Source organism: Nyctereutes procyonoides, unplaced genomic scaffold (genome assembly GCF_905146905.1).
Source record: "Nyctereutes procyonoides isolate TBG_1078 unplaced genomic scaffold, NYPRO_anot_genome, whole genome shotgun sequence".
NCBI lineage: Eukaryota > Metazoa > Chordata > Mammalia > Carnivora > Canidae > Nyctereutes > Nyctereutes procyonoides.
Genome location: NW_026575152.1, coordinates 2987857 through 3010815, shown reverse-complemented (window position 1 = coordinate 3010815; position 22959 = coordinate 2987857).

The window sequence follows — 22959 nt, the reverse complement described above, 5'->3', positions numbered from 1 at the left end:
TTAAACCAAGAAAATTTAATTTGTCATGCTCTGTAATATATGCATGTTAAATATTTTATTTATTCACATTGAAAAATATAGGCAACTTATTCCCAATTGGATTTTTGTCATACAGATATGTTTTTGTTTTTTTAATGAAGAAGCTAAAGTAAGTATGTTATTACACACATAAGATTTTGTTATAACATACCTAACTTCCTTGTTAAAGTTTTTGAAATGGTATCATTTTTCATAATTTCCTAAATTTGATATTGTTTTAAATGGCTGTTTGGAAAACAAAATATACTTTATTTCCCATATTTAATTTATTACTAGAGATGGGAATATCCAAATTTAACAAAAAGATGCTTGTAATGTTGTATTTTGTGCCTATTTATCCTCACAGGAAATCCAAATGTAGTTCTGTACTACCTTAACATATTTTTGTTGTTGTTGAAGTATAGTTGATAACACAATGTTACATTAGTTTCAGATGTAAGACTTTGTGATTCAGCAACTTTCTATGTTATTCTGTGCTTACCACAGTTGTAGCTACCATCCGTCACTATACAATACTATTACAATACTATTATTTCCTTATGTTATACCTTTTACTGGTGACCTATTCATTCCATAACTGAAAGACTGTGTCTTCCACTTCCCTTCACCCATTTTGTCCTCCCCACCTCTCTGGTAAACATTATTTCTCTGTATTTATGGGTCTATTTCTGCTTTTTGTTTATTCATTTGTTTTGATTTTTAGATTCCACATATGAGTGAAATTATATGGTATTTGACTGTTTTTGTCTGACCTAATTCATTTGCCATAATACACTCCAAATCTATCCATGTTGTCACAAATAGCAAGGGCCCACTCTTGTTTATGACTGAGTAATATTCGTGTGTGTGTGTGTGTGTGTGTGTGTGTGTGTGTGTAGCACATCTTCTTTCTCCATGTATCTGTTGATGGACACCAGGTTACTAATGAATCTTGGCTATTATAAACAATACTGTGGTCAACAGAGGGATGCCTATATCTTTTTGAATTAATATTTTTCAATTCTTTGATTAAATATCCAGTAGTGGAATTACTGGATCATAAGATATTTCTGTTTTTAATTTAATTTAATTTAATGTAATGTAATTAATTTCAGCATGGTTAACATATTGTTATAGTAGTTTCAGGTATAAACTTCAGTTTTTAATTTTTTAAGGAACCTCTGTGTTCCATAGAGGCTGCATCAAGTTACATTCCCACTAACAGTGCATAAGAGTTCCTCTTCCTCCACATCCTCACCAACACTTGCTATTTCTTATCTTTTTTATTCTAGCCAATCTGACAGATATGAGAAAATATCTCACCATGGTTTTGATTTGCATTTCCTTGATGATTAATGATGATGGGTATTTTTTCATGTGTCTGTTGACCAACTGTATGTTTTCTTCGGAAAATGTCAGGTCCTCTGCCTATTTTTTAATCAGATTATTTGTGGGTTTTGGTGTTGAGTTGTTTAAGTTCTTTATATAGTGTGGATTTTAACCTCTTATTGGATATATCATTTATGAAAATCTTCTACCATTAAGTACATTACTTTCCATTTTGTTGATGGTTTCTTTTGCTGTGCAAAAGCTTTTTACTTTGATGTAGTCCCAATAGTTCATTTTTGCTTTTGTTTCTCTTGCTTGAGGAAACATATCCAAAAATTATTTGAATGACTAATGTCCAGGAAATTATTACCTATGTTTCTTCTAGGAGTTTTCTGTTTTCACATCTCACATTTAGGTCTTTAATCCATTTTGAGTTTATTTTATTTATTTTAGGATTTTATTTTTAAATAATATCCACACCCAATGTGGGGCTCTAATTCACATCCCCGAGATCAAGAGTTGCATATTCTACAGACTGAACCAGCCATTAACTCCATTTTGAGTTTATTTTTGGTATGATATAAAAGTAGTCCAGTTTCTTCATTTTTATGTATGATGCATTCATTTGCATGTAGCTGCCCAGTTTTTTCAGCATCATTTATTGAAGAGACTGTATTTTTTCTGTCGTATGTTCTTGCCTCCTTTGTTGTAGACTAATTGACCATATAAGCATGGTTTTATTTCTGGGCTCTCTATTCTGTTGCTTAATATGTCTGTTTTAGTGCCAGTATCATAATGTTTTTATTATTACAGCTGTATGATGCCTGGAAATCAGGAATTGTAATACCTCCAGCTGTGTTCTTCTTTTTCAAGGTTGGCTTGTCTATTTAACGTCTTTTGTGGTTTCATATAAATATTAGGGTTATTCTACTTCTGTGAAAAATGCTGTTGGTATTAGATTACATTGAACTGTAAGACAGCTTTCGTTAATGTGGGCATCATAACAATATTAAGTTTTTCCAATCCATGAAAATGGTATATATTTTTATTTTTTTAATGTGCTCTTCAGTTGCTTTCATCAGTATTTTATAATTTTCAGAGTATAGGACTTTCACCTCCTTGGTTAAGTTTATTCTAGGCATTTTATTCTCTGGTGCAATTCTAAATGGAATTGTTTTCTTAAATTATCTTTCTTTTACTTTGTTGTTAGTGTATAGAAATACAGCTGATCTCAGTATATTTATTTTGTGTCCTGCAACTTTACTGGTTTCATTTATTATTTTTAGGAATTTATTGGCATAGTTTTTTATAGTTTTGTATATATAGTATCATATCATCTGCAACTAGTGACAATTCAACCTTTCCTTACCAGTGTGGATGCCTTTTAGTTCTTTTTGTTGTTTACTTGCTGTGGCTAGGACTTCCTATACTATGTGAATAAAAATGGTAAGAATAGACACCCTTGTCTTGTTTCTGATCATAGAGAAAAATTTCTCAGCTTCTCACCATTGAGTATGAGATTGGCTGTGTGATTTTTACATAAGGCTTTCATTATTTTGACTAGTGTTTCCTCTAAGTCCATTTTATTGAAAGATTTTTATTATGAATGGATGTTGAATTATGTCTAATGCTTTTTCTTCATCTACTGAGATCATATGATTTTTATCCCTCATGTTGGTGATATGATGAATCTTGTTAATTGAATTGCAAATATTGAATCATCTGTTCATTCCTGAAATAAATCCTATTTAATCATGGTGAATGAATTTTTTAATGTGTTGTTGAATATGAATTGCCAATATTTTGTTGAGGATTTTTGTATCTGTGGTCATTATGGATATTGGCCATTATAAATAGGTTTTTTAATTTATTTTTTGTAGTGTCTTTGTCTGGTTTTAGTATGAGGGTATGCTGATTCCATAAAATGTATTTGGAAAGCTTTCCTTCTTCTAATTTTTTGGAATAGTTTGAGGAGAAATAGTCATTGACTCTTTAAGTGCTTGGTAGAATTTACCAGTGAATCCATCTGGTCTTAGACTCTTATTGGTTGGTAGTTTTTTGATGACCAGTTCCATTCCTAGTAATAGTTCCGTTCAGAGTTTCTATTTATTTAGTTTTAGAAGATTATGCATTTCTAGTGATTTTTCCATTTCTTCTAATTTGCTCAATTTTGTGGTATATAACTTTTCACTGTATTCTCTTAAAATCCTTTGTATTTCTAACGGTGTCCATTGTTACTTCTTTTTTATTTCTGATATTGAGTTCTTTCTCTTTTTTTCTTGATGATTATCTCTTTTGTTTATCCAAAGAACCAGCTGTTAGTATTATCAATCTTTCTTTCCTTTCTTTTCTTTTTCTTTCTTTCTTTCATCTCTATTTCATTCATTTCTACCCTGCTCTTTATTATTCCCTTCCTTCCACTTCTATTGGGCTTTTTTTTTCTTCTTCTAGTCCCTTGAGATCACATTATTTATTTGAATTTTGTCTTATTTTTTTCGATGGGCCTGAAGTACCAAAAATGTACCTCTTAGAACTGCCTTTATTGCATTCCAAAAACTTTGGACCATTGTGGGTTTTTTGTTTGTTTTGATTTTTCCTTTGTAGATTTTTTTTTCTTTTTTTCTTTTATTTTTTTTACACTTCTACATTTTATTTTTTTATTATTTTTTTAATAAATTAATTTTTATTGGTGTTCAATTTACCAACATACAGAATAACACCCAGTGCTCATCCCGTCAAGTGTACCCCTCAGTGCCCGTCACCCATTCACCCCCACCCCCCACCCTCCTCCCCCTCCACCACCCCTAGTTCATTTCCCAGAGTTAGAAGTCTTTATGTTCTGTCTCCCTTTCTGATATTTCTCACACATTTCTTCTCCCTTCCCTTATATTCCCTTTCGCTATTATTCATATTCCCCAAATGAATGAGAACATACACTGTTTGTCCTTCTCCGGTTACTGTGGCCAAGTTCAAAAAGGGTGTTGCCTGAGTTCTTCTCTGGGATTTTGATGGAATCTTGTCTCACATTTAGATCTTTCATCTATTTTGAGTTTATCTTTGTGTATGGTGCAAGAGAGTGGTCCAGTTTCATTCTTCTGCATGTGAATGTCCAATTTTCCCAGCACCATTTATTGAAGAGAGTGTCTTTCTTCTAGTGGATCGTCTTTCCTCCTTTATCGTATATTAGTTGAGCATGAAGTTCAGGGTCCACTTCTGGGTTCTCTGTTCTGTTCCATTGATCTATGTGTCTGTTTTTGTGCCAGTACCACACTGTCTTGATGAACACAGCTTTGTAGTACAACCTGAAATCTGGCATTGTCATGCCCCCAGATATGGTTTTCTTTTTTTAAAATTCCCCTGGCTGTTTGGGGTCTTTTCTGATTCCACACAAATCTTAAAATAATTTGTTCTAAGTCTCTGAAGAAAGTCCATGGTATTTTGATAGGGATTGCATTATACGTGTAAATTGCCCTGGGTAACATTGACATTTTCACAATATTAATTCTGCCAATCCATGAGCATGGAATATTTTTCCATCTCTTTGTGTCTTCCTCAATTTCTTTCAGAAGTGTTCTGTAGTTTTTAGGGTATATTTTGAGAACCATTTGAATGGTAAATGGTTCTCCAACCTTTTATTTTCAGGTTGTAGGTGTCCTTCTGTCTAAAATGAGTCTCTTGTAGACAGCAAATAGATGGGTCCTGTTTTTTTTATCCAGTCTGAAACTCTGCGCCTTTTGATGGGGTCATTAAGCCCATTCACGTTCAGAGTTACTATTGACAGATATGAGTTTAGTGTCATCTGATATCTATTTAGTCCTTGTTTTTGTGGATTGTTCCACTGAACTCTTCTTAAAGGGGAGTTTTAAGAGTCCCCCTTAAAATTTCTTGCAGAGCTGGTTTGGAGGTCAAATATTCTTTCAATTCCTGCCTGTCTTGGAAGCTCTTTATCTCTCCTTCCATTTTGAATGAGAGCCTTGCTGGATAAAGTATTCTTGGTTGCATGTTCTTCTCATTTAGGACCCTGAATATATCCTGCCAGCCCTTTCTGGCCTGCCAGGTCTCTGTGGAGAGGTCTGCTGTTACCCTAATACTCCTCCCCATGAAAGTCAGGGACTTCTTGTCTCTTGCTGCTTTAAGGATCTTCTCTTTATCTTTGGAATTTGCAAGCTTCACTATTAGATGTCGAGGTGTTGAACGGTTTTTATTGATTTTAGGGGGGGATCTCTCTATTTCCTGGATCTGAATGCCTGTTTCCCTTCCCAGATTGGGAAAGTTTTCAGCTAGGATTTGTTCAAATACATATTCTGGCCCTCTGTCCCTTTCGGCGCCCTCGGGAACCCCAATTAAACGTAGGTTTTTCTTCCTTAGACTGTCATTTATTTCCCTTAATCTGTCTTCATGGTCCCTTAATTGATTGTCTCTTTTTTCCTCAGTTTCCCTCTTTGCCATTAACTTGTCTTCTATGTCACTCACTCGTTCTTCCACCTCGTTAACCCTCGTCGTTAGGACTTCTAGTTTGGATTGCATCTCATTCAATTGATTTTTAATTTCTGCCTGATTGGATCTAAATTCTGCAGTCATGAAGTCTCGTGAGTCCTTAATGCTTTTTTCTAGAGCCACCAGTAGCTGTAGAATAGTGCTTCTGAATTGGCTTTCTGACATTGAAGTGTAATCCAGATTTTGTAACTCTGTGGGAGAGAGGGCTGTTTCTGATTCTTTCTTTTGAGGTGAGGTTTTCCTTCTAGTCATTTTGCTCAGTGCAGAGTGGCCAAAAACAAGTTGTATTGGAACACGGGGGAGTATCACTGGTCCGTCTAGCTGGTCTTCTGGGGGAGGGGCCTGCTGTGCTGATTCTCAGGTGTTAGCACTTGGGGGAGCTGCTCTGCCCCTGCCTGCTGCAGGGCTCAGCGGGGGTTGTTTACCCCGTTGGGCCCCAGGAGGAACAGCCGCAGTTGCTATGGCAACTCTGGAAGCCTGGATTCAGCCTCCGCAGGAACTACGGGGCTCGGGGCTCTCGGCTCTCCGTCCGCAGGGCCTGGAGGCTCCGGGGCGGGGCCGCTGATCTGCTCAGCTCGGGGCAGGAGCGTCCTCGCTGTCCTGGGCCCTCCCGGCCTCTGCCTGTCCCGGGGGAGGCCGGATCCTGGGCTGTGTCCCGGCGCCCTGTGCTCCGGGGCCTGCGCTGGTGGATTCGCGCTCCCGCCCCGCAGCCCCCTCCGCGGAGCCGCCGCCCGAGCCCCTCCGAGCTGCTCCGGTCGGTCCCGCCGTGCGCGCTGCAGCCCTTAGGGAGCTCGGCGCACTCTCCCGGGGCGCAGGTGTCTGTTAGTGTCCCCGGGAGCCCGAGGGCATCCCCGCCCTCCTGGGTCCTGCTCCACCTCCCTGCGAGCCCCTTTCCGCCCGGGAAGGTTGGTGCAGCTCCTGCTCCTCCGGGACGGGGCTCTCCTGTCCTGGGGACACTCGCCCCGGCCTCAGCCCGGCTCCTCGCGGGGCCCCTCCCCCTCGGAGGCCTTTTGTTCCTTTATTTCTTTTTCCCCGTCTTCCTACCTGGATAGAAGCGCGAACTCTCCTCACTGTAGCCTTCCAGCTGGTCTCTCTTTACATCTCAGGCCGAATTCGTAGATTTTCAGGATTGTTTGAAGGTTATCTAGGTAATTTGGTGGGGACAGGCGATTTGGGGACCCTGCTCTTCCGCCATCTTGCCCCTCCCCCCTTGGTGCTTTTTTTATAACAGTAATTATCGTTATGATATGCTGGAACTTGGAACTGTAGCAAACTAACTCATATTTTCAAATATATGAAAATTTCATTGGCTATGGTTGAAACAATGATTGATGTATATATGCTCCATTGAGAAGAACTGTTATTTTTTTCTATTAATAAGAATTAAGGGGACACCTGGATGGCTCAGTGATTGAGTGTCTGCCTTTGGCTCAGGATGTGATTCTGGGGTCCTGGGAGGGAGTCCTGTATTGGACTCCCCGCAGGGAGCCTGCTTCTCCATCTGCCTATGTCTCTATGTCTCTCTCTGTGTCTCTCATTAATAAAAAAGAATAAAATCTTCTTTAAAAATAAGCATTAAGGACTGTTAGAATGTTCTGTGCCTTCCAAGTGATGTCTGTTAGATAATCTGAATTTGTATGATATGTTGATAACATTAATTGTATTGGAGAAGAGTAGGCTCGGCTGTAAAATAAGAGGGAAAGACCAAGATGTAAGCATCTTCCTTATTTTATACCTCAAATCAAACATCCTGAGTATATGGCATATTCTCTTCTATTTTGTGAACTCTTTCCTCTGTTTGTCTGTTTTCCTCTATGGATGCTATCTATATGTATTGTTACACATATAGGCAGTTGAACAGGAGGCTCAAATGATAAAGTATTTATTTCTTGGCGACTGTTTCTACTGTCAGAAAGATATTCATTGGATATTTAATTTATAAATATCATGGTTCAATTATACGTACATGCATATATGAAATGAGGAACCCCTTATTTTAAAGTTATCTTTGTAAAAAAAAAAAAAGGAACTTGATACGATGAAGGCAATTCATAGGTTGCATAAGCATTTCTTAGGAAGAAGGGAAGAGCTGCTTGGGTCCTGGGAACATCAATGATGAATGAATGCTGAGTGGATTCCAATGGAAGAAAGCAATTATTGCAGCAATGGTAAAATCATTGTAATATCTTTTCTTTAAGATTTATTTCTTTTAGTTTTCATTTTGTTTGTTTATTTTAGATAAGACTCCAGAGATGAAAGAAATATTCTCTCCCCCCCATAAGGAAAAACAGCCAATAACTTAAACTTTGATAAGCAATCTGGAAGGTTTGTATACTAATAAATTTTGTGTATAATGATCATGGAGACTGAATAAATGTGTGAAATTCTGCTGAAGTTCTTCATGGAAGTTTCTTCTTCATAGGACTTGCCAGTCCTATTTCTGACCTGGGAAGAGATTTATTTCTACCCTTTTCCACTAAAGATAGCAGAGTAAACTTGAAAGAACAAGTAATTTCAGTTAGCAATACATTTTCTACATGAATTTTAATTTTCTTTACCTCATGGTTTGTGTATTTTTTTTTTTGGTTTGTGTATGTTTTAAGAAGTTATTGTGTCATTGTAGATTTAGGGTTTAATTTACATGTTAGTACAGGTTTTATATATTTTATGATATCTTTTGTTTGAAACCTCTGCCATCTGACTGCCATTTGTAGCCACATGAATTTTAAGGATAAGACAATTAATGACAAGTTTCTTGAAAACTACCTTATCCATTTCAGTAATGCAAATATAATACAAGTGAACATTTATATATGTAAACAAATACTAAATACTGATTTTCTAATGCTTTGTTTCCAGAATGTAAGCTTTAGAAACCCAAAAAACTTTTTAAAATTAATTTGATATAAGGAATAAAAAGCATCTAGTAGAGTGTCATGCAGATTTTATACATTAGAAATTTATTGTTGGTTTTCAATGAAAAAGAATATTTGATATCTGATAAGCTTAACATAAAGGATCATATTCTCCAATTAGAATTATACAAATCATAGATCTTACCCAGTTTCAAGCTTTATTAATCATTTCAAAGGCTTTGGCAATCCAGTGCAGACGAAAGATGGACAGATCTTAGGTATTGAGGGCAGCTTTCCAGACTCTTTCATCTTGCTACTGAACAGCACTCTCTGGTCCAGAGTAGTAGATCAGATATCCAAGTGAGGTTTTGTGTGGTTACTTACACAGCAGAAAGAATGTTTCATCCATGAAACATCTCCATTTTATATTCCACTGATGACATTTTTCAAAGGGAGGCATGTTTATAAATCCAAAGATTTTTAAGTTTATTTTTCAAATCCATCCTTAATCAAGGACAGCTATTAAAATTTCTATACTTAAGGGCCCTCCTTCTAGCAAGTATTATTTCCTTGAGATCTAGTTTTTATGTCCATAAGACCAGACAAGTGACCTCCCTTCTCTTTCCCTGAAGAAAAGTTAGTTGCTTTGATTCCTCCTTCCAACCTATTCCATTTCCACCATTTCCTGAGGACACTCTATTGGAACGTTAAACCCAGTCTCCTGGATTTTTCATTTCTCTTTGTTAAAAAAAAATGCTTGGTAAGAAGTTTATTGGACTGAAGTTGCAGTTATTTTTGGTTTCTCTTCTGTGTTTTGAATGTTGCAAAACAGTTTGAGGCAAGAAGTAGAAGATTACTTTGCTTTTCTTGGAGGTTATCTTTTTGTTTCCTTTTATTTTATCACTTAAGGCAAACATAGGAATTGTTGATTTTTGAAAGTCAAGAATGTTCATGATTGGATAAAAAAACAAAATTCTTTTAAAAAGATAACATTGTGTATCAGCTATATTAAAAAATAAAAATAAAAATAAACCCAAAAATAACTTTGAAAAAAGTTTTCTGGATGTATGCTGTAATATATTATATAAGAGAAGAGCCAGTTATTTAGCTTCATATATCACGTTTAAAATTATAAAAAATTGCTTAGTTTTATTCTTTGGTTCCGTTTACTATTTATACAAAATTACTCCTATTGGAGCAATGATTAGAATAGGGTATATGCTTTCTTCGTTTTCTTCTTCTAGTTATACTATATATACCTTATTATATATTTTACTGAATATAAAATACCTAGTTAAGATATTATAGATGTAGGCTTATTTCTGTAAAACGTCTATTCTTCTTATACTTTGTTTCCCCCACTTAGTGTGTAGCAAAAGTACAGTAGAAAAATTCCCATAAGAGAAAATACATATAAGAAAAACTGAATCCAGCATTTGCAGCATGATTTGTATGTTCTCCTGCTATTTCACAAACAGACTGTGTAATTTCTACCCTCACGTCTCAGTGCCTTTACTCACATCAGTCCTTTAACCAATGGAACTATTTCTTCTCTCTGGCTCATTCATATGAAGAGGAAAACAAGTTCCATATTCCCCATTCTGCCCCAACATATTACCTGGCCTCTCTAGGCATAATTGAACTCCACTTTTTTTAAAGCACTCTGTAGTTCAATAATGGCTAATATTTTTAGCTCTTACTGTAAGTCAAATGCTGTTCTAAAGGCTTTACAGATTTTAATATTTTAATCCTTACAGAAGTCTATGAGCTAGCTACTCATACCCTTTTGGAAGCAAGAAAACTGAGATAAAGGGAAATTAAGTAACTTGCCCATATCACACTACTAGAAAGTTACTAGGTTGCATTTAAGCATGGGTCCTCTGGACCTAGAGCCTGTACTTTAAAGCACACCTCTCTGTAGCCTTGTAGGTGATTCATGGAATACTTGAATTTATCTGTGGTTATTGCATGTGTGCTACTCTTATCACCTCAATTGAGGTATTAACTCTTTAAAATTAAGAACATGTCTTATAGGATTTATCAACCCTCTTTAAAGATGGTGGAGGGGTAGGAGGTGTTTAGAAGTAATTTAATTCAACCTCCTTGCTTTACAGATTTACCTAGGTAACAAGAGAAAATGGATTCAAAAAATTTACTTACTTGTCCAAAGTCATGACAGATAATTTATCGGGCATAGACTGAAGTGCTATTTGGGTTTTTGTTTTGTTCTTTTTTTGGTTTTTGTTTTGTGTTATTTTGTTTTACTGAGTAAAGACAAGCCAGCCTACTTTCATAACTGAAATATAAATCCTCATGGGCCTAAGACAGGATACTAAAGAGAAGTTGCATTCACATTCTTTGTTATGTAAGGTTGAGCAAGTGTATAAACTTTAGAGAGCTGGATATGAGTAGGCTTTAACACCGTGGTTTTCAGGGGAGCACAAGTGTTGGAAAACCATTTCATGGATTGGAAAGCTGAAGGGGGCAAAGATGCCTCCCAACTGCAGTATTAGTCTTTAGAATCTTAGTCCATAGTAATTTCTATTACTCATGCCAAATCTACTTATGCTTCTCTCACTGGGAATACACTGTATACTAATAGCAGAGTAAAATAAATATGTTTCAAATGATGAGAGTTAATAGTACTGGTATCATTGTCCTCATTTTACACTCTTCTTTATCAAAACTAGAAGGAATAGGGGTACCTGGGTGGCTCAGTTGGTTAAGCATCTGCTTTAGGCTCAGGTCATGATCCCAGGGTCCTGAGATCAAGCGTGGCTTTGGGCTCCCTGTTAAGCTAAAAGTCCGCTTTTCCCTCTCCCTCTGCCCCTCCCCCTGCTCATGCACTTTCTCTGTCAAATAAATAAATAAAATATTTTTTAAAAGTTAGAAGAAATAGAGCAGCCCGGGTGGCTCAGCAGTTTAGCACCGCCTTCAGCCCAGGGCCTGATCCTGGAGACCTGGGATCGAGTCCCGCATTGGGCTCCCTGCATGGAGCCTGCTTCGCCCTCTGCCTATGTCTCAGCCTCTTTCTCGCTCTCTCTCTGTCTGTCTCCATGAATAAATAAATTTTTAAAATCTTAAATTAGAAGAAATAATATCATAAATCAAATATTATGTTTAATGGGGAGATAGCATATACTCCTCATTCTGGGCTATGATGCTTCTAAAAACAACAACTACCAAAATTCTAATAAGAGAGATTTTGCATTTGATTTTTGGAGTTATAATTATGTATAATCATAGTATTACAATCATAAGCAAATGTAAAATACTATAGTTCTTCTAGGTGGAAAGAATAATGACTAATATTAGGGGCTACTTCATGCTAAGTAAACTTTTCAATGCTATGTGTGGATATCTTACGCACATATACGTATATCTTAAAAACAAAAAAGGTTCTATCACTAGTCTCATTTAGCAGAGTAGGAAATTAAGGCACAGCAAATTGACATAAAATTCCCACATTGATATCAAATACATGGTGACAAATCTGGGATATGAACCCATGCAGTCTTGATTCCAGAATTTACACCCTAATCACTACACTGTATTGGTCCCCCAAATGGAGTGACATAGACTGAATCCATGGTTATGCTGCAGAAAAAACAGTTCCCAAATTTTAGTGACTTTAACATCATTTATTAATGGATTGCTTGCTTGCTTATGCTATACATATATTGCTGGCCAGCAGGTACCTGTCTGCCCTCCCTATAACATTCACATTGGTGAAACAATGTTTTTTTTTTAGGTTAGTCACAACCCTTCAGGGAAAGAAAGTAAGTCACAAATTGCACATTAGATCTTAAATTTCCATTCAGAAGTGGCACATAACACTTCTCATTTTATTGGTCAAAACAAAATGAGTCATATGGTTATAGGCAAGGGGGTAGTGAGGGCCCAACAACCTTATGTCCAGAAGTGAAAAAAAAAAAAACATGAAAAATGGGCAAACAGCACTAATGCCTATTATCATATTTTTTTCTGAATTAATCTGCTTTTAATTAAAATGTGAAAGTTGTCATTTGATAAATATGCTGACATAAAAATCCTTTGATTCTGTCGATTTTGAGAAAAACCTAATTCAAATGTTTGTAAGCCTATGAGTGAATACCTTCTCTTTAAAATGTCACGTTTGGGACCCCGGGTGGCTCAGCAGTTTAGCTTCGCTTTCAGCCCAGGGCCTGATCCTGGAGACCCGAGATCGAGTCCTGTGTCAGGCTCCTTACATGGAGCCTGCTTCTCCCTCGGCCTTTGTCTTTGTTCTCTCTCTCTCTCTCTCTCTCTCTCTCTCTCTCTCTCTCATGAATAAATAAAATATTTTTTTAAAATAAAAAAGTAAAATGTCATATATACATAATGTTATCTCAATCTTTTTTTTTAAAGATTTTTAAGGGGATCCCTGGGTGTCTCAGCGGTTTGGCGCCTGAATAAATAAATAAAATCTTAAGAAAAATAAAGATTTTTTTAAAATTGATTTATTCATGAGAGACATAGTGACAGAGAGGCAGAGACACAGGCAGAGAGAGAAGCAGGCTCCATGCAGGGAGCCCGACGTGGGACTCGATTCCCGGGACTCCAGGATCACACCCTGGGCACAGAAGGCAGGCACTTAACTGCTGAGCCACCCAGGCGTTCCTATTTAAATCTTTAACATACAATGTAAACATATTACACCATATTCTTCAGATATATTTCGGTCACTCTACTAGTTTTTCAAATATTTCTATTTTTATAAAAATATTTTACTTAAAATCAACAATCTACTGTGTTGCCCAGGATTTGCTGATGTTATCTCAGTCTTATTTTAAAAATAAATGACCATACCCATACTAGAGAATACTCTCTAGAATACTAGAGAATTTTTTCAAGACTACTTTACAATGTATTTCTAAGTATTATTATTGTACTTGTCAGGATAATTCATGGTGACAATGTTGTTCTAACATTTTTTAGCCATTTACCTCCTTACAACCTTATCATCAGGCATGTTTTTCTTCTGTAAATATCTCTAGAGATTTTAAGTGACAAATATAACATTTTAAATGTGTGAACAAAAACGACTTTCTTGTTCCGAAACAATATGTTATGCTCGATCCAAAAATAATTTGTACCAATCAAAACAAATAGATTTCATGTAAGTTTTTCTCCCTTCTAATTTAATTTTAAAGCCTTCTCATATTATCTTCTAAATCATGTATTATGTTTTCAACCTTTATGATATAAAAATATGGTCACATTCAATTCCCACAGTACACAATTTACATTTTTTATTTAATAAGAAAATTATCTGTTGGAATTTTAATTTGTAAGCAAATCAAGCTTTATCTTTCTAAATGTATTTTTTATACTGTTGGGTATAAAGTGTATCCTTGGCATTATTTACTTCCAGCCTATTATTAGTTTGCTGATTCTGAGTATACTAATTGATTCAAACTATTTGCCTTATAGTAGAACAAATAGGTCAACATTCATGAAGTCATTATGGTAGTTAGCACTACCAAAGTTATCACTTACTTTCACTTTAGTCTAAATATAATTATAATATATATGTGTATATATATATTAAGTTAGAGTTCTTGTGTTTTTAGGCTGATCTTTTTAAAATTCATTATCAAAATATAGAAAATAATTATGTAAGTTGGAAGAACACATTAATCAAAATATTAGAAAAATATTTTGTGTTCTCAACATGTTATTCACATTTATATTTTTTAAATATTTATACAGAATGAAAAGAAAATTTGTGAACACTAGAAGTATTTTCAGAATATGTTTTGCTGTCACAATTTCAAATCTTGTAATAGGATTTTAACCACACAAATTATAAAAATATATTAATTCCCATTGTTGGTCAATAATTAATTTTCCAAGTTTTAAAATAGATTTTTACATTCTTAAGCAATTTTTATGCATTAGAAATGTCATTAAAAAGCAAAATGAAACCACCAAAACAATAAACAATATTTAACAAGAGTTTATTGTGCATATAACAGCAGTTTATATACACCAGAAGCCTCCAAATTCAAAAACTGCTGTAGCATGAAGTTACAGGATGGCTTAAAAGTGAAAAGGAAGTTGTTTACCTTTTACAAGGACTGGTTATTACAGTAGGAGTTTCCAGATGGCAGGGGATTGATTATTTCATACCATTTTTAGGAAGGTGACTTAAGTTTCTTTTATAATTGTGAGAGGCATTTACAAGAAATAACTTGGATTAAATTTCACTCATGTTTATGAAATATGATAGATTTTAGTTCTGCTTATGTGGCTTAAATGGTTTTGTCTGCTCTGAGAATTCTCAAGTATCCATTTTATTTGATATTAACTTTTTAAAAAGTAGAATTAGGTGAAATTCTTAGAATATTAGGTTGAGTATGAGTTGGATTTGTCACCCAAACTTTTCTAAGAAATCACGATTTTCATGAATTGACATTATTTTTATTTTTATAGTATTAGGAAATGTTTACTAACTTCAGTGTATTGATCCGTGGGGCATAAAACCATATGACACCACATACCAGCCAATCACAAATGAGTAGAAACTGTCAGAATACATAGGTATAGTCAAAACCTTTTAGTGTTACTATAATTACCATAATAAAAATGTTCAATGTGAGATGTGGTAATTTCAGGTAATTTGAGACCTTCTATCAGCTAATTGATTTTTAGGATTGTATTACAGATTTTTATAGTGGAAGAGAAGAAATGCTAACTTATGAAGTACCTTTGAGTATCGGACACAGGTACATTTGTGCTTTTCAATATGCTCTGTTACTTTTCTATATTCTTTATTTCCATATGCAAAGAGCACATTTTATGTCTGTTCATATGAGCAACTATGCTGCATAGGAACCCGTTTTAACCCTTTTAGTCCCATCAAATATTTAAAACTGACTTCAAGTTTAATAAGAATAAAGCAATCATAAAATAGGACTGAATGAGATAAGGGCACAAATAAGTAAATTTTAACTTGAAAGAATATCATATTCTCAGACTGGAAAAATATGGTAACTACAAAAAAATCAGAAAAAAAATTGATAAATAGAAAAAAATGATGTGGTCATAATTATTGTTCCAGGGGATCAGAGGCAATACAGTTAGTACCCAGATGATAGTTAAATGTCTTCCTGAAGTTGTAGGTTTAGTTCTCATGTGATGTATTCAGGAAAACAAATCAATACAATGCAGTAAAGTAAATGCCATGCATTTCATATGTTCATTTATTTGACAAAATAGTATGTTCTACGCCAAGTTACCTGTGTAGGTGTTGGGTACACACAGTAAATAAAGCAGCTGTAATTTCCACTCTATGCATTTTCATCTCATTCAGTACTCATAACAACTAAGTAGCAGGCCCTGTCATTATTCCTACTCTACAGACAAAAACATGAAGGTTTAGAGAAGATAAATAACTGGCCTGATTTCACAAGAAGTACTAAGTGGTCCCCATATTCATCTGATAAAGAGGACTAAGCCCATTATCATCACACCACCCCTCTCCAACAGGTACAGTGTTGGAAGAGTGATTATCTGAAAACTGCAAAAAGGCAGAGATGATGCTTTTGTTTCACTGAAAGACCATTTGCTAGGATCCCCATTAATACTATATTTTATTTTATTTCTAAAGATTTTATTTGAGGGATCCCTGGGTGGCGCAGCGGTTTGGCGCCTGCCTTTGGCCCAGGGCGCGATCCTGGAGACCCGGGATCGAATCCCATGTCGGACTCCCGGTGCATGGAGCCTGCTTCTCCCTCTGCCTGTGTCTCTGCCTCTCTCTCTCTCATTCTATGTGACTATCATAAATAAATAAAAAAATTAAAAAAAAAGAGTTTATTTGAGTGAGCTTGAGTATGACCAGGTGGAGGGTCAAGGAGGAAGGGAGAAGCAGGCTCCCCACTGAGCAGGTAGCCTGATGCAGGGCTCAATCCCAGACCCTGAGACCATGACCTGAGCCAAAGGCAGACACTAAACTGACTGAGCCACCCAGGAAAGAGCCCCGACACTATATTTTAATAAAAAGAGAAAGTAAGATGAAAAGGACAAAAGACAATAGACACTTTTGATTACATTTTGTTGTAGTGTGCCCTGGATTAATGACTCAGAGACTGAGTTAATCTGAATTTTCTTTTATCATAGTGCATCTACATTTTTGAGTGATCACGCTAATGTCTCCCCCCCCCCAAGATTAACTTAACTTGATGGAGACTAACATGTATTTTTATTATCAACTGCATCTGCTGGTAAAGACCTTAATGAACAAAACTGAATTACAGTGCTACATTCTAATATCATAACCTAGTAATCAAATCTAGAAACTTAAAAAAGTTATCACAGCCCTAGCCATCCGATTCAGAAAGGGAAAGTAGAAGTCATCTCTGTTCTTTGTATAAGCTTGTGTAGACCCATAGAGCAAGGAGCATATTTATAGCCCTTTAACAAGCATGTGTGGTAATTAAAAACAGTGAGGTTTCTGCCTGCATAGTCTGGTTCTTGGGGATGGAGATAACCACTTTTAGCTGACTCCAGGGTCCTCTTGAAAGCAATAGGATTGCGCCGTGGAGTCTCTTATTTGTTTATCCTACGTGTGATTGAAACAGAGCTGACATGTTACTCCAGCGCTCTCTTCTGCCCTACTCGCTTAGGGAACCATATGTTACATCTCCAAGTTTCATAAGTATGGGTAGCATTGTTCGTCACAAACGAGTATGAGATCTCTCATTATCACTGACTTACATTTAATAACCATTGATTGTGTATCTCCTCTGCACCGAGGATAGGCACTGTAAGAGTTAGAAGGAATATAAAACCAGAAATTTCACTCAGGATTGATACACATTAATGAGATAAATTATAAATGTCATCTTACTAATAAATCTCTGAGTGTGATTTCTTAAGAACAATGACATCATGAATCATAATGGCTCATCACCTTCAAAGGATTAGTGAACTAATGTCTCATTTCTCAATAGTTCTAGATTTGTTTACTTAGTAAAGTATAAAAGGAAATCACAGTGTGACCTTAACACTTAGCTTCTGGTCTGGCATTCTTTTTTTTTTTTTTTAAGATTTTATTTATTTATTCATGAGAGATACAGAGAGAGAGAGGCAGAGACACAGGCAGAGGGAGAAGCAGGGTCCATGCAGGGAGCTGGATGTGGGACTCAATCCTGGGACTCCAGGATCATACCCTGAGTCAAAGGCAGATGCTTAACTGCTGAGCCACCCAGGTGTCCCTGGTCTGGCACTCTTGTTCAAGAAGAGATAAATTTGTTTGTTTATTTATTTTTGAGATTGTCTTTATTTATTTGAGAGAGAGAGAGCGCATAAGAGGAGCAGAGGGACAAGCAAACTTCCCACTGAGCATGGAGCCCAACTCAGTGCCAGATCCTAGGAAGCTGAGATCATGACCTGAATGGAAATCAAGAGTTGGACTCTTAACCAACTGAGCCACGCAGGCAGCCCTAAAATTTACTTTTGTAAAAAGTACTTGGTAACTAAAAGGTTTGTCAAGGAATTCTGTTGAGAAGAGAGATCTTTGGGCCAAAGTGGGGGAAATGCTATGAAGGGCATACCCTTTTTTTCAGTAGAGGTTTTAGAAAGTAAAGGACATTTTTTTAGGTATTTTTATTCCTTTCTATAAAATAAGAAAGAAAAGAAATGAAAGTTGAGGTAAAGTGTTCTTCTCTGTAACTTTTCATAAAACCTACTGGCAATATTCTATAGAAAGTTCACAAGGTTTGTTAGAAATTAAATACAATTTTTAAAAGTAAGAAATACATTGTGTAAATATTAATGAAGAGATGTTATAGAAAGCCACGTTTTATTAACTCTTGGCATATCCTGCAAAGAGAAATAGAATTTGATATCTGGCTTCCTATAGGCACATTTGGAGGCATTTAGTGAGCATGGGTAATTGTAATTTTTATTCTGAATGCTTCTAATTCGTTATTTTGGTTTTTAATATTGCAAGTAGAAGTTAGATTTTCTATTCTAAGGAGGAAATATTGAAGTTATTACTACACATGAACTCTAATGTTTAAACTAACTTTTCCAGTCATAGTAGAATAACTCTAGTGCACACACACACACACAAACACACATCCCTTTCTTTTCTCATTTTACTATTATGAGTAGGGATAAAATATAACTGTTCCTTTTTCATGGAATATTAAGAAAATCTACAACTTAAGTTACATTTCAGAAAAATTCACTGGTAAAAGAGATTTTCATGGGAGCGTAGATCAATCAGAGATGATTAAAGGCATTTCAATTTTGTTGAATCAGGGTGAAAGCATTTATTAAGCGTTTATAAAAGTGGCAGAGCAAATGAATGAAAAGAAAATATTAAGTCAAACTAAGGGAGGAGAGCCAGAAAAAGAAATCTCTATATAACCCATATTAATTTTTTATTACCCAATTTAGAGCAGTGATACTCAATTAGAAGCAATTCCCCACCCACCACATTCCCCACCCTTCCTTCCCAGAGACACTGGGTGATGTCTGGAGATATTTCTGATCGCCACAACGGGAGATACTACTATAATCTACTGGGTAGAGCTGAAGGGTACTGCTTAATACCCCACAATGCACAAGAGAGCTTCCCACAGCAAAGAAATATCCAGCCCTACTTGTCAATAGAGCCAAGGCCAAGAAACCCTGCTCTAGATGATAGTTATTAATACTGAAATCTCCTGGCAACTAAGAAGTTTTATAGCACTTTTCAGGAAAATAACAAAAGGACTTGTTTACTTCTCTCATAGTGTTACTTTCCACCCGGGGAAGCACCATAATGTCATACTTCTAGACACTTCATTTCTCTATTTTCCCTTCTTACAATTGACTCAGAATTGAGTGTTTCTTAGTTCAAAGTAGCCTGTATTCTCCAGGGTTACCTCTGAACACTCCTCTTTTCAGGCCATCACTTTCTCAGGACAGTGTTTGAGTTAAGGTATCTAGGGAAATAAATTTTGATTACAGACTGTTCTTATATATGCTTTTACCTTCCCCTTTTAGGCTTCAGAGTATCCTATACACACTGCATTCTAGAAACAACCTTGAGACCCTCACAGACAGATACCTAATAAGAATTCTGTTTTAAGTATTTTTCAAAAGTCTAAATTTAGGGGATCCCTGGGTGGCTCAGCGGTTTAGTGCCTGCCTTTGGGCCAGGGTGTGATGCTGGAGACCCGGGATCGAGTCCCACATCAGGCTCCTGCATGGAGCCTGCTTCTCCCTCTGCCTGTGTCTCTGCCTCTCTCTCTCTCTCTCTGTGTGTCTGTCATGATAAATAAATAAAATCTTAAAAAAAAAAGTCCCAATTTAGGGACCATAGGATTAGAAAATATTTAAATTATGTTATTTTAATATTTTCCTTCTTAGATCTATCCCTTAGTATATTGTTTTATATGTGCTTTTATTCTGTATAAAGGGTTTTCATGGTAACTCCATATTGCATATTGACAGTCACATGTGATATATTCATATATTATTTTTATCATTTAGTTAACTTTTGTTGTTATAGTTACAAAACAAAAAAATGGCTTTAGTATTTTAGTGATAAACTTTATATAAAAATCAGAAAATTAAAATACTTGAAATAAAATCAATCATATGAATATCAGGAAAATATTTTTCCTGTTTAATTTTAGGAATGTGATTCTCACTTAAGACAGTGTTCCAGGGATGCCTGGGTGGCTCAGCAGTTGAGCGTCTGCCTTTGGCTCAGGGCATAATCCTGGGTCTGAGGATGGAGTCCATGTGGGACTCCTGCAAGGAGCCTGCTTCTCCCTCTGCCTCTGTCTCTGCCTCTCTCTGTCTCTCATGGCATTATATAAACTATCCACCCTAGAAATAATTCAGATTATTTGTAAATAAATATATTTATTTATTTTATTGTAAATAAAATAACTCATATTTAAATAATTATTGATAATAAATAGATATAAAGGTAAGGAAAGGAACATATTGCATTTCAACTGCATCCATTTTGAGATATAAATACACACACACATTCATACACATGTATTTAATACTACTATTTTTCTTTCATGGATCTATTTTGAGATATACATACGTACACATTCATATATATGTTTAATACTGTTAGAAGTAAATATATATATAATCTTTCTTTTATGGATAGATATGTGTATTTACATTTAAGTATGCCTTTTTTGTAGGTAAATGCATATATAGAGAGAGATTTGTATTGACTCACTTTTTTTGATCCTTCACTGAGATATTTATTTACTTACTTAAGATTTTATTTATTTATTCATGAGAGATACAGAGAGAGAGAGAGGCAGAGACACAGGCACAGGGAGAAGCAGGCTCCATTCAGGGGAGCCTGACGTGGGACTCGATCCCGGGACTCCAGGATCACACTCTGAGTCAAAGGCAAATGCTCAACTGCTGAGCCACCCAGGCATCTCTGAAAAATTTAATCCATAGTACAGGTTGCAGTGAATTATTTGGACCTACAAATCTTCAAATAAAAAGCAGCAACATCCCTAGAAAAAATAATAATTTCTCTTATCTTCTTATAAGTCCATAGTACTTTTCTAGTAATCTCCTTAGCAATATGAGAAAATGATAGAGTTCTGTAGAATTTTCATAACAGAGAAGGTTCTTAGTTTTTTCTTCAATTGCATTTTATTGTTGCTTCTCAGAAAATTCATGAATACCCCCTATAAAGTTAGCCAATTAGTGAAAAGTTTGTTGATTTTTATTGATGAATACTTAAACTAGTCATGAATTTAACGTTTCCCTTTAGTGATGCATTTTATAGACTCCATTTGAAAGCATATACTTCCTATAATATCTTACTTATTATTTAGTTATTTCACATATGACTGCCTGAAACAAATGTTATCTTGTATATGTAGTGTAAAATGTACTTTGCATGCTTCAAAATGAAAAGATTTTAGAGAACTGATAATAACACTTCTATATTTGTTCTTTCTCTCAAAACCACATTTTATCATAATTAGGACATTTTAGTAAACATTTTAATTTTATTGAATTTCAATAGTAAGTTAACCCATTTTATAATTTATGCAAATTTTAATTTATACTTACAGTTTACATTCACTGGGTATTTATCTTATGAAAGATGATTGTATTTGTATAACACAAGAAATTGAAAGAATTCTTAACATAGTTCTCTTTCTAAGTATCTCATAAACTTGGTAATGTTAGTGTAATATTATTTCATGTTAGCTCAAACACAGTGTATCCAGTTTCTATTCAGTGAGGGGACTGAATGGAAATATGTACTGAATGAAAAACAGAAAATGCATAGCAAATCTCAATCTCTATGTGAATATTTGTAAATACTAGCAAAGCAAGTTTCACCTAATGAAACGTGAAAACATTTGTAATCCATTATGATTAGTTATTGCACATAAATGGTAATAGTCCACTGATTTAAAAATAAAGAAGAATGATTCCTAAGTTATAAAATGGTTGATTTTTGTTGAAACTACTATTTTGTAGAGTTGACCAGTGATTAAATAACAGTCAGTCAGAAAAAACATTTCTCCAAAGGAATTTTTAGTACGGAGTGAAGAGTAAAGAGAGACACACACACAAATGGGGTAGGATGAGGCACAGAGAAAGGCCTGGAAAGAAATATACGAATATTTCACTGTTGTGGTGTTAGGACTACATGATTTATCTGTTAATTTTTGGCTACAAATTTTTTCCCAGGGAACCCTGGGTGGCGCAGCGGTTTGGCGCCTGCCTTTGGCCCAGGGCGCGATCCTGGAGACCCGGGATCGAATCCCGCATCGGGCTCCCGGTGCATGGAGCCTGCTTCTCCCTCTGTCTGTGTCTCTGCCTCTCTCTCTCTCTCTCTGTGACTATCATAAATAAATAAAAAAGTTAAAAAAAAATTTTCCCATAAGGAACACTTACGTTTTATGATAATGGAATGAAATTTATTTTAAAAATAATATGTGAAGATGAACAAGTTTGATACAATAAAAAAATAAATGTGTTGTGTCCATGACAATCATACTGTAGCTAGTGCTCCTTCCTGCCAACTTTAAAGTCACCTTTATTCTCAATAGATCAGCTAGAGGTCTGCTACATAGGGCCCCTCCAATGAGTTCTAGTATCACAATTAGTGAATGTAATGTTCTAATACAGTTTGACTTATTTACCACCCCCACCACATTCACTTCTCTAACCTCTTTGATTTCTCCACATATACCCATTTTATGATATTACATTGGCTTTATCTCTTTTTTGTGTACCT